Raw genomic sequence first — 13,025 nt, 5'->3', positions numbered from 1 at the left:
CAGGGCCCCTGCTCATTTTGAAGAGGAAGGTATTTTTCTTCCTCATGATCAGTCTTGTAATTAGCTCTTGTCAATCTGATAATGTCAGAATCATTCCCTGATTTCTTCATTCAATGCGTATTTTCAATGCTGCGCTCAGAGAAAGTGACTTGTAGCTATATAGCAGTCAAGAGAAAGAGAAGGAAAATAAGGCTTGTGACCTCAGGAAGCTTAAAGTTCCGGTAGTAGAGAAAAGCACATGCAGAAATAACCCCAGTATCCAGAGGAGAGTGCTGCCCGTGGAGCGGGGAGCGCAGTGCCAGCAGAGTTCTGAGAGGGGGATCCAGGCTCAGGGATACTTTACATTCCCTTCAGTAAGTTTCTGGGGTAATTTATTTCAGACTGACTGTGTGCAGTGAATTTGTGTGATGCTTTAGGTTGAGACTCTCCTTCCATTTGCTTCTGGCTTAGGAAACAGGTTGACCTACATTAGTGGTTAAAAAAAAACAAAATGCATGATATTAAATAAACAACAGTAGTTTGGGAAGAGGCCTTTGCTGAGAAGAAAGTCAGGGGGAAAACTGGTGTGCAATAAAACACACAAAGGCTGACTTTTTGGGAAGGCCCAATATGGACCCTGTTAGGGAATTGGAATTGGGGCCATCTGCCCACTCCCTGCTATCCTCCAATAAGAGAAAACCTGTAAATGAAGGGGTCCTAAAATACTCCCTCTGAAAATATCTGAGTAATTGTGAAAGGGAAATTTAAACAAAATCAGAGCACGTGAGTTAACAGAACAGGAATTAAGGAGCGAAATAAGGAAAATAGGGCAAAATTACATGCACGTCAAACTGGACTAAGAAACATTAATAACAGAAGTAAGTCTAAAAATTGAAGGCTGTTTTTGAAAATTAGTTTAATACGCAGTCTCCAGCTGCTGGCCACCACCTGAGAGGCTTCTCTCCCAGCTCCTCAGCTCCATTTGGTAAATTATTCTGGGGTAAGAACAGAGTCCTGCGTAACATCACTGATCCTGAAGTCTTTTGGTATTAGAGTTTAAAAGAGCAACAAAATTTCATTGGAATATTATTGAATGAAATTAAATTTTCAAGTGGACTTCTGAACTAAGCTTTGTCTGGGCCCAACAGGTGGCTGACACACAGGGGTCCAGCATGGGTTTGCTGCATACAAATGACAAAAGAGGTACTAAGCAGGGCAAACGTGCCTACTCTGTGTGATGATGATGACGTGTGTGTGCGTGTGTGTGTGTGTGTGTGTGTATGTGTATGTGTGTGTTAATTCTAACTTCAAAAAATTTCTGAAGCAATTGAACCAAAAATCTGATTAAGTTCAAGCTAAAATGGCAGACACCATAACAATCTTGGGAAATCATTTAAAGGCGTCATATTAGCATATAAATTCTGATTAGCATGAGGGAAACAAACAGGTTTGCAGTAGGTCAAGGCATTCTTTAAAATGTTTCATTAGCTAAGGCGGGGTGGTGGGGGGGTGAATCCCATGCACATTGTTTATATGTAATTATTTTTTGAGAAATAATTAGATATAAAGATTTAAGAGACTTAAAATGTGTTGTTAATTCATCCTTTTCCCCATAAAGCTTTTTTGTTCAATCTGTCTTTTCTGTAGGCAAAATAATGAGTGATTTTTACATAGCTCACTTTTGCATTATAATTATAACTTTGTTTTTTTGTTTGTTTGTTTGTTTTACTGAGAATAGTGGTCTTTAAACGGAGAGATAGAGAGATGGAGATGAAAAAGGAAGGAAGAAAGGAAAGAAGGAAGGAAGGAAAGGAAGGAAGGAAGGAAAGGAAGGAAGGAAGGGAGAGAGGGAGGGAGGGAGGGAGGGATAGGTAAAAAGAAGAAGGAGGAAGAGGAGAAAGAGAAGGAGGATGAGAACAGAAAAATACTAAGTAAACGAAGGTAGCCATAATGGGAAGTTGCATTTACCCATGGTGAGACCACTTAGAGGGGTCTTACCTCTGTCCCAGGAAGTTCTCCACCTAAGGCAAGAGTTGCCTGATTACAATAGAAAACACTGGGGATACAATATGGTTGAGAAGCTGGGTACAATTTTTTTGACTCAATGCAATGCAGTATTTTGGCCTTCTTGATTTTGACCAGTTAGATTTTTCTCTACTTGGCAAACTCCTCATTTTCCAGGGACAATCTCTCCTAGATTGTTTTGAATGTTATCGGTTTTTATTTCTTTACCGTGCTGAATAGGATAGTTAAAATGCTTCCTTGACTTTTAATTAAACACGTTTCCGTTGATAATTCTGAGGTGCTACATGGGCAATAGTTTCAGGCTTTTGGGGAAATACACAGTTTATAGTTGTGAGTAGCTAAGAGCTGGGAGAGACTTTAAAATAGGTGCTCTTTAAACTCCATTGCTTTCATACTGCTTGCCTCAAAAAAGTTTGAATATTTCTCACTTGCCCATTTTATAAAATGAAGCCTAAATTTTATATCGTAGTTGCAAAGTATGTAATTTTTAATGTATTTTAAGTATTTTCATTTTAAAATAAAAGCATAATATTTATATTATCAGAGGAGTGATCATATCTGGAAGCTGATTATTTTTTAATCACCTTTTCTATTTAAATAGTACATGAATAAACTCTTCTTTGACATATGGAAAATTTCCATCATTTCCTCCATAAACTCCTATTTCCATTTAACTTCTTCATAGGATTTAAAGTAATATATATATATTCTTGAAAGTCTTTTGTTGATCATCTTTTCATACTCCTCTGTAATAAAAATATCTAACTAAAATATTTTTTCTAAGTTGGATTTTCATTAGAATCATTGATCAAACAATATAATTTATAGATTTAATGATTAGTAAATACAAAAACTAAAATTATATTAAATATGTCTTAATGAAATGGATAGGGCTTTTAAAACCCTTTTTCATGTATCTCAGGTGAATATTACATATTGCAAGAATGAGAAAAGGTTCGCTATCAATTCTATTTTAATTTTTACAGTTTTTAGTGCAGAGAACACTGTTCATATGAATGAGTTGACAAAAAAGATTTATCTATCCTTCCTTTCATTCCTGTATTTAATTTAAAATATTGTTTATTCTCTCTTGTTAGTTTTCATTTGGATAGGCACTTTAAAGAGTATCTGAGATCTTAAAATTGTAATAAATATTACTATGGTAGGAAATCTGGCTTGGTGGTGCTTACTGCAATAAAAAAAAAAATCTCCTTTGTAGACAGTGCTTTACTGTTCTTTCTAGATCCCTCCTTCAGATCAGAAGTACCATTCCCAGATGTGATGGCTCATAACTGTACCCCTCATTGGGAATTGCCCTCAGCTACCAGGACCTGCCTGGCCTAAGGTTAACCCTGCAGAGCTGCAGCCGATGTCTGGCTGGTGCAGAAGTACAAAGCCTGACTTCAACTGGGGACAAATCTGCAGGGCCAATCTAGCTCAGACCTTCCTTTAAAATTGGCCTGAGGTTTCCAGAGCAACTCTATTGAGGCTCTCTTTTTTCCTGCCAGGTTCCGCCTCTCTCACATCCTTACAGGTGTATTCCTGGGTGCACCCCTCAAACTCCACATGCCTTTCTCCCTATCTGAATGTGTTCTTCAGGAAATCCATTGTAAAACACCCATTCATTAACTTGTACTTCAAGACTGTGATTCTGCAGAAGAGAGTAAAAAAAAAAATCTATTTTGGGTGGAAATGACATAGTGGGCTTATTTCACTTACTGTGGTTATTTTTGGTGGAATCATTTTTGTGGTGTTTGGGGTATGAAATGTCTATATTAAACAGGACAGCTGTAAAAAGTATGACCCATCCTTTAATAAATGTCCTCTTTGATAGTTTCCTAATGAGCTGAGAATATTTTGGTTATGCCTTTTGGATTATTTGTTTTCATTCTGGTGTGAGCGGTAGGATAATTTGAGTGTGTAACATACTCACATTTAATAATTTGATAATCCTCAAATTAAAAATGCCTCAGTAAAAACTTTATTCTTGTTAAAGACTTGGTTTTTAACAGAGAACATATACATACACACACATATTCCTCAGCGGCATGAAGCCTAGGGAAAAGCTAACGACAATTCATGAATAATGCAGAATTTTGCTGTTTGTGCCATTTCCATCTGTTGTGTGCATGATATTTATGATATGCATAAGATAAACTGATAGGAGCATGTGATCTGCTAATATGTATATTTTTAAAAGCTTTAATTACTGTTTTTATGGAAGAATGATGTCATGTACTCTGATGCCAGAGACAGGAGAATTAGAAAATAGCAACACAAACAACTCAAAAACTTTTGAATAGCCAGGCATTTTATTTTCGATGAGCGGTACTTGATTTGTGTCTTATGACATTTCAGGATCTCAGAGTATTTGCCAGCGTTGGTTTTTGATTGCGTGCTAGATGACAAAGGAGAACCGATCTGAGTGCGGTGATCCTGTCTTTCCCTTGCTGACTGTCCACCAGCACTGCTTCTCAACTGGCTGTGTGTTGACTCAGCAGAACGAGGAGGGACTGCTTTTATGTTCTTCAGATGCTATATTAACTTTGGTACTTATTTTGGAAATTAAAGTTTTAATGAAGTGAGAGTCCCTAGAGAAAACAATAGAAAAGCACATTTTTTCTTCTTGATTAACCAAAAGCACAATCCCCCCCCCAAAAAAAATTTTGTTAAATCTATAATCTATAGATTTTCTGAGTTTATGCTGGTTAGTGGAAAGTAGTCCTGACAGAAGAACCAGCTTCTTATGTCACTGAGTAAGAAAAATCAGCAATTCATTGTGTAGCTATGAGGAGGTCACTTAACCTCTTAGAGCTTCACCATTGTAATTAGAAAAATGCAAGGTTTGGGCTAGGTGATTTCAAACAATCTTTCAGCACAAACATTTTTAAGAATCTTATATGTATACTTGATTTTCACCTTCAAAACATTCATTATGAGTTATTAAATTTGAAAGACCATCTAGGTCCATGAACATTATCTAATTTTTATAAAAACTGTCTCTCATTTCTTAAGTAGCATTGTTGTAAAAATTGTTAAAATGCCATTGTTAATTTTTCCAGCTCAAATACTTTTCAGATATTTTGATTCTCTCTCTCGCTCTGGTTCCCTCTCTCTTTTCTTTTTTGAAGCGGGTAGGGCGACTGCTAGTAAAATAATTTGGAGCCAGCCTCCTCTCATTTTGGGGATAATCCTAGGAATCTGGAAAGAGGCCACTTTGCTTATTTTCAAATCTGTCTCTTTTTATGACTATGTTCTGACAATTTTCCTGAGTTTGGAGATTTAGAGGCATAAGAGGGCTTCCTAGAAGTGTTCACATTAACCGAAATGAGAAAACATGAAATCTAAGGTGTTGGAGAAGAAAATTTATTTCTGAGAATTTTATCAAAACAGCTTATCATCAGTTATTGACATTATGTAGTAAGTGGTGATTTCAGATAAGACAGTGCCCCAAATATTTCTTCCACATTGTCCAAAATCACAGCCAGTACTAATTTTTCAGGTCTAGCAACATCCTCTTTTAAAAAGTAAACATTATATAGCCTGTGTGTAGGTGTGTGTGGGTGTTTATGCGTGTGTGTGTGTGTGTGTGTGTGGTTGTGTTTCGAAATTTTACTGGTGTGAATTGGTTAAACACTTTATTTTCATTCCAACACCTAAATAAGTTTATTCTGTAACCCTTGTAGTAGCCGTCGGTAGATTCTTGTTACTTTCCAGGGAAAGTGAAGTTCAGGAAGAGGTCCATGTATCTCTAGCTGGAAAAGTCTGGTGGGTGATAATCCTCACTGCCTCCAACATGAGTGTGCTAGTCACTGTTCACTAGATACCCATTTCCTACTTCCCATTTTAGGTGTGCTCCATTAGTTTTGTAAGACACACTGAATTACAGTAGAAATTTAGGCAGTTTGTTTCTGAAAGTTTCCTTATGCCTCTCAATCCTTACTTGGGGGAGAGATGGCAATGTGCTGTCATATTTCTTTTCCTTTCTGAAGACTATTTGTACCCTTTACAATCCAGTGCCCCTAATTTGGAGGGACTGTTTCCTATGAAAATCAAGTCCAAGTCACCAGTTTCTTCCTGTGACTTGTGAATTCCTCCTCTTCCGATCTTTGAAGGCAAATTGAGATCAGGGACCCTATATTATACTTTGTATCTCCAACAGCATGATATCTATGACATATATAATACCTAATATCTAGGTTCCTTTCATTTACTATTATAATTGTGATAGTTCCTATTCAGAGTTATCATTTTTTGTGTCATGTTCTCTGTTAAGCGTTTCACATGCATCAAGTAATTTAGTCCTTCCATTAAATCTGTAATGTCCTTCTTACAAATAATCCCCATTTGATAGATGTAACAACCAAGGCTCATAGATGTTAAATAACTCACTTGAGTTAACACATGTGCATCTGTGTGCATGCATACGTACACTAGTGTCACATATCAAAGCCACCCTTCTTTTAGTTTCTGCTGACTCCACAATTAGGAGGAAGAAAAGCTGTTCTGTTACTATCTTCACGAAAGGACTGGAGTGAGTGTCTTCAGAAAAGGTAACTACTTCCAATCTGATTTGCATCAATTTTTCCCTCATGTACAAAATCAACCTACTACAGTCCTGTGTCTTCCTGACTACTAAAAGTGAGGTGTGGCACAGAGAGGTGGTGGGAGGTGAGGGTGTTCAGTTTATCCAGCCTGAATCTTAACTGAGATGTTTGAGATAGTGGGGAGAAGGGTAAGGAGGGGAGGGTGCATGCCTCCTAGAAAAATGGAAGTAAGCAGGCTAAGAAAAAGCTGTTTTTGGACAACCATCTTGTAGTGTGACAACTTGGCTGAAGCAAGTCAGAGGGGTGGAGTGGTAAGCACAACTTCCCCCTACCTGCCAACTTTACCTAAGTCCTATGGAACCTGGCTGAATTTGAAAGCTGAGTCATCACACTTTTAGTTATTGTTGCCATGGATTCAGTTCACCCTGTTCTAATTGAAAAGTTTTAATTGGAACACACTATGGAAATCCATGTTCTGCAAGATTGGAAACCTTACCCATTTTACATTACCTGATTATATAGACTTTTCCACAATTATCATAGTTAAGCTAGTTGCTCTTACAGAAGCCACTCACTTAATTAAGTGAAAAGTGCATAGTAGGTAAAAATTAAAGCAGTTATTTGCAACTGTACAGTTAAATTTCAGTGAGGGGAAGAGAAATGGTCTCATTGAGTTAAATTGTATTTGCAAATTGGTGTCAAACTATGTTAATTGAGAGAAAAAAAAATAAGAAATTGCCACCTAATTCTACAAGAAAAAAATAGACTACATGAAGTACACTTAAAAGCAAAGTGGAAAATGTTTAAAATTAACTTACAGTAGAATTTTATTTTTTCATATTAAGCATCTAGATTTAAGACTTCTGGATTCCAATTATAATAAATATAATTTAATTCCACTAATGTTCTTTCATTGGTCTCATACTTTATTAAAATCAATAAATTATGTATTTTTGAAGATTCAATAGATGCATGTTACTAACTTGTAATTTACATGTACGAGAAGAGACAGCTATCCAGTGCCTCTCTCCCGAGGCAGTGACTTACAGTTGCTTTGATATCTTCCTCAAATTAGTCAGAACTTTATTTTTTCTTATGAAAATTATACTAAAAATTTACATTGTATGCATTATTCAATTTGAGATTCGTAAATATATATTTAAAAAGTAGATTCTCTTTTGTCATTACCCAGCCCTTTTGGGGGCTGCCTCTATTAGTTGTTGACATGTACTTAGAGAATGCAAAATGATTTATTATTGTATTTGCCTAAGCAAAACATAATTCAGAAGGCAAACATACTGCTGTCAAAACAAAAGAAAACACATGCCGTATTATAATGTCAAACTAAAGTAGAATTTGCCTCACGCTTTGGATTATTTTGGTCACAGCTCTTCATAACTATGCTTGAATAGAGGTTCCTATCTTATCTGCTCTATCTCAGTCTAGGACTCACTTAGAGAAATCCTTATGTGGCTGTTAATTATCTTTACTGAGATTGAAGAAATTTCGGGGGTGTAGGGGCACTGGTAACATTTGGATCAGTACTGCCTCCACAGCTCTGATAAAGAGGCCTGTGGATTCCTTTCCCCATCCTCCACCTCTCAGATGGTTTTGGACAATGCATGAAAAAAATATCAGCATTGCAGTATTCTGACTCTGAGCCCTTTGTTGCTGGTGGTAAGAGTAATGCCATGAGTTTAGAAATGGAGATTTTTGCCATATTGTCTACAGTTTAAGGACAGCACTTTTCTGCAAATGTTTTCAAAGGTCTGGAATTAAAAGTGAAAAACAATAACTCTAGAAACACTAGGGTCGGACCTTTTCTAAGATGAGTTTGCCCTCACTAGTAAGCTTGTAAAGTCAGCAATAACCATATTGCTAGGATGAAAAAGTTTAATTTTGAAAAGCAGCTAAAAAGGATTTTTTTTTCCCTGGTACAGCTGAATATAGTCTGGCATAAAAAGAATGTTTTCCATGTAATATTAACAATAGGCTAGTGATGATTCAAGACTTGTAATTCCTCCTTCCGCCCTCTGGCCATCACCCTTGCTCATTCCTGTCACTCATCCCAGAACCCTATGTGAAGTATCATCTTGCTGCTTGCTAATAAGACTTCTGTTCTTGTAGGTGAATGAGAGCAAGTGTTATCAACTTCTGTACCTCCCCTGCTAGTCAATGTCTGTATACCTACAGGCTCTTTGGACCAAATGCGTATTACAAGGACCATGATAACTTTTCCAAGTGCACTGGCTCATGGAGGGCATTGCTGTTCATATTGTCTGTCAACAGTGACAGAAATGGGGAATGCTACTCTTCAGTTTTCAAACCTTACCTCTCTCTGGATATTTGTCCCTTAGTATTTTCTTCAGCTTCACAGGATCACAACTGTGCTAGCTTAATATTTTGCAAACAACGTTTTTTTTCCCCACCATCTTCTCCACTTTGCCTTATGAGTCATTCTCAATCATTTATCATTCAACCATCCAAGATTTAGCATCCTATAAACTCTTGCTAAAGAATCAGATGCATGTATTTAAAAGAGATTTTATTGTCTGCAATGGAAAGTGTTCAGTGATATCGCAGAATAATTAAGATCGTGGTATTATGCCTCAGAAAATTTTTTTTCAGGCAAATCCTATTCTTAAGGATTTTGTAAATGTTTTGGAGATATATGGAAAACATGGTGGCTGCCTTTTTTTTTTTTTGGTACAATTAGGTCATTTCCTGTGAACTGTATATAGAATTTACTTATCCATTAGATATGTTTATTGTTCTCTTCCAAACCTCTCTATATTCTGCACACTTGTCAAGTTAGGGGATCTTAAAGTGGAGATGGATTCAAAAATTTCTAAATAACATTTACTAACATGGAGAGATTGTCTATTGGATCTTAAATTTCAGCATTTACATTTTAAATTTTTTTGAGGACACTTGCTAAAGAAGACATTAGTCTTTCTTTTTAATATGCAGTCTTCTCAATACTGTTGTTTATATCTACCCACACTTCAAGTTGTCAGTGTTGTTTGAAATGAAGTGACACCATCCAAATGTAGTTGACACTCCACCCACTTGGTGCTGTACCACAAACAGTGAGTATATCTGAATGTCATTAGTAAAAATGAAGTCGGATTCATCAAAGAAAAGGTTGATAGAACAGCCTTGTTGAAAGAAAATCTCAAACGAGAATTAGGATATCTGCGTTTGCTACAGACTAGTTGGCTGGCCACTGATGTGTTTCTCTATCGTTTACATTTTTATTTTCTAATGTATAGTATAGGAATAATGTTTTCACCAGAGGTCTTGGAAAAATTCTTATTTAAGTATTTGCTGAGTATTCTTTATGGTGTCTAGCACTATGCTAAAACCTGAGAAGGAAATCAATAAAAAGGTTGCTAATCTCTAGGGATCCAAGATCTAGCTGAAGAACTATATTACCAGTTAAGACACAGGAATGCTTTTTTACCTCTTCAGAGCATTTTATATTTATCAAAGGCATTATATGTATGTGTATAAAATTATATGTATATGTATCCATATATAAATGTAGTATGCATATTAAATAAAATATACATATATGAAATTATTTATACACATATGTATGTATACATATATATACACATATATGTGTTTTTATAATTTCATTTAATCCTTATAGCAACCCTGTGAGACAGAGTAATGACTCCACAGAGTATTTTCCTCCATAGAGGAAAACCCTGAGGCTACATGATATTAAGTAAAATTGCAAGGAAAACTAAGATTTCAGCACAGGTCTCTGGATTCTAAGCCCTGTGGTCTTTCTTTTGAACCATAAATTCTCTTCTTAAACCAGGGTAAAAATGAGTCCCCAAAGCATAATATAAGTGATAAATGCTGTGGAAGTGTTGCTTGGAGGAAGTGGGGTTAAAGAGAACCTTGGACAGGGCAGAAGGAAAGGGGGTGTCAGACAGAGGAGCATGCAATACAGTTTGGAAGGTGACGTATTGTGAAAGAACTTTACTCAATGTTTTAAATGGAAATAGTAAGATCTATTGTTTCTGCACATGGGGTCTGAGTGTGAAGGGTGTATGAGTTTGAATTTTTTTCTGAAGGATTGGATTACATGATGAAATCAATACTTTAGGAAGATTAGGGGACTTTCTGTGGACATGGAGTCAGGGAGATGAGCTATAGGACTTTTGCAGCAATGAGAAAAGGTGAAAAAAAATAAGGCTGAATAATAAGGACCCTTTTGAAGAAGTTGATAATTTATCAGGTCGTCTGGTGTTAAGGATTAGGCTTCTAGCTCCACCACTATCTAGCTTTGTGACCTGGACAAGTTGTTTATCTTCACCAAGTCATAATTATTCCTGCCTTATTTGTTTGTTTAGAAGATGACTGAAATAGTGCACATAAAGTTCAACTTTACCCAGTTTCTTGCATTTAGTAAACACTCATTAACTATTAGATATGTATTTATGACTATTGTTAAGAAGTAAAGTTGTATGAGGTGAGATTTTAAAAGATCACATATTGTATGAGAATGTTTTAATTCCTTGAAAGAATAATGCTCTATTAAACCAACGTACTATACTGCTTTCACTAATAAGCAACCAATACCTGCCTTCTCTATGGACAAGATTTATTTTAATTTGTGTTGACAGTTTCTACCATGATGCAATATTAGTGACTCATGACAAAGAACCACATGCATATCTTTACAAATCTTAAGAGATACCTCACAGTAGAATAATAGTGTTTCATGTTCTTAAGCTGGTTTCTTCCAGTTGGGATAACAGGATGTTTGTCACTGCTGCAACAGTAGACATAGGAGGATAATTTGGGCCTTCATGGAGGTGACTTTAGATTTAGAGCTTGACAAAGAGTGAAGAGTAAGTGCCTTCCATTTGCTCAATGAGCATAACCGTTTAAGCCCTCAGGAAAGGTTGAGGGTGTCTATTAGCTGTATCGCAGTCTGAATGAAAAAGGCATCAAATAAGAGTAGGGAGGCTTCTCAAATCCCATAAGGTTAGTATTTTAATAATTCTTTAAAGCGTTCGCATAATCAAATCACTTTGGCAAATTTTCCTCTCAATATTTAAATGATAGTCAATTCTAGGAGCAATATGTAAAAGTCCAAAGGGACATAGAATTTGTCAGGCGGAGCAGAAATTTTCTCTGGTCTTCAGACGGAGGAACTAAAATTACCACACACACCCCATTTCCCCACTAAGAAGTATACTCTGTTCAATTTCAGCATGAATAGCCTGGCTACATTTTACAGTTGAATCTGCTATAGCTTCCTAAAGGCAATTTGAGGAATAGGCAGCTGCCAATAGAATATAATGTCAGTGAAAGCAGAAAATGTCCACATTACTGAAATATGCGCTCTTCAAATTTAACAGTGGTTGGGCCACTCTCTCTAGAAGAAATTCATGTGTTATATTTTGGATTGCTGTAGATTGCTTTGTCCTAGAATTACATAGTTGGAAGATGCCCTCACATACCATTGTTGTTTCACTTACTCTTCCAATTGGTTTAACAACCTGGAAGACTGTGTTCATTCCTTTGATTCCTGTCTGGCTCTGAGCCTTGGCTCTTGTGGGTGCCTAAAGAAAGCACACTTTTTTTTGCTGCTGCTACTGTTGCCACAGTCTACCTTGAATGGGTGAAGTAAAGAGAAACCTCATTCGGAGGGAGTATAATTGAGAATCAGAAGCAAATGACAACTCTAGGTCAGGGTGTGTGGGTAGAAGGGAAAGCTGGAAAAGGGGGAAAGAGTTAGTGACCAATAAAAAGAGGGCTGTGCTAGAGAATGGGAGGTGAAAACGTCATTGACTCTACCATGATGTCTGAGGCTACCAAGACAGCATGTTTCAAAACAGTGATTCCTTTCCATTCAGAGGTTTCTCACTGACTCGAGTGGGCTATTGTGTGCCATCATGCTTTCCTGTCTTTTGATTCTGAGAAATCTAAAATAATTTTGTACTGACCTAAAACTGCTTGGATGGGCTATTTGGAGACTATTGGAAAATATTATATGGTAATATATTTTGTTTATGTAAATGTGTATATCTTTGTGTGTGTTATGCTATATGTGTATGTAAAATTACATATAAATTGATTATTTGTTATATTTATAGATAAATATATACAATTTATATCATATCAAATGTTTATAGATATACAAATATATATAGATATAAATATAGTTATATATCATTTATCTATATATTTTAAAGGAATAGAAGGATTTATTTCATAAAGGAGGGGCATCTAAAATTACAGAATTTTGAAGGCACAAGTTTACTTTTCTCTTTTTACAGATAAAGAAACTGAGAGCCAAAGAGTAGAGTGACTTGGCCACAGTCTTAGGAAAGGCAGAACCCCAACTAAAACTCATGTTGCTCTCTCCAAGTCAGTACGCTCTCCCATGTACCCCTGAGTCTAGTATAGTGGCTCCAGGTGTTGGTGGAGGGGTGAGGATGTGGGCCTTGA

General features: G+C 36.4%; 1 protein-coding gene across 2 annotated transcripts in view; it reads left to right on the top strand.

Moving 5' to 3' along the window:
• Window positions 1-13,025, top strand: part of FGF14 (fibroblast growth factor 14) — a 560,160-nt gene that overhangs the window by 165,715 nt on the left and 381,420 nt on the right. The window lies entirely within an intron of this gene.

This window comes from Pteropus medius, unplaced genomic scaffold (genome assembly GCF_902729225.1).
Source record: "Pteropus medius unplaced genomic scaffold, Ma_sr-lr_union100, whole genome shotgun sequence".
In the NCBI taxonomy this organism is placed as follows: domain Eukaryota; kingdom Metazoa; phylum Chordata; class Mammalia; order Chiroptera; family Pteropodidae; genus Pteropus; species Pteropus medius.
This window is presented reverse-complemented; position numbering and strand designations above follow the sequence as displayed.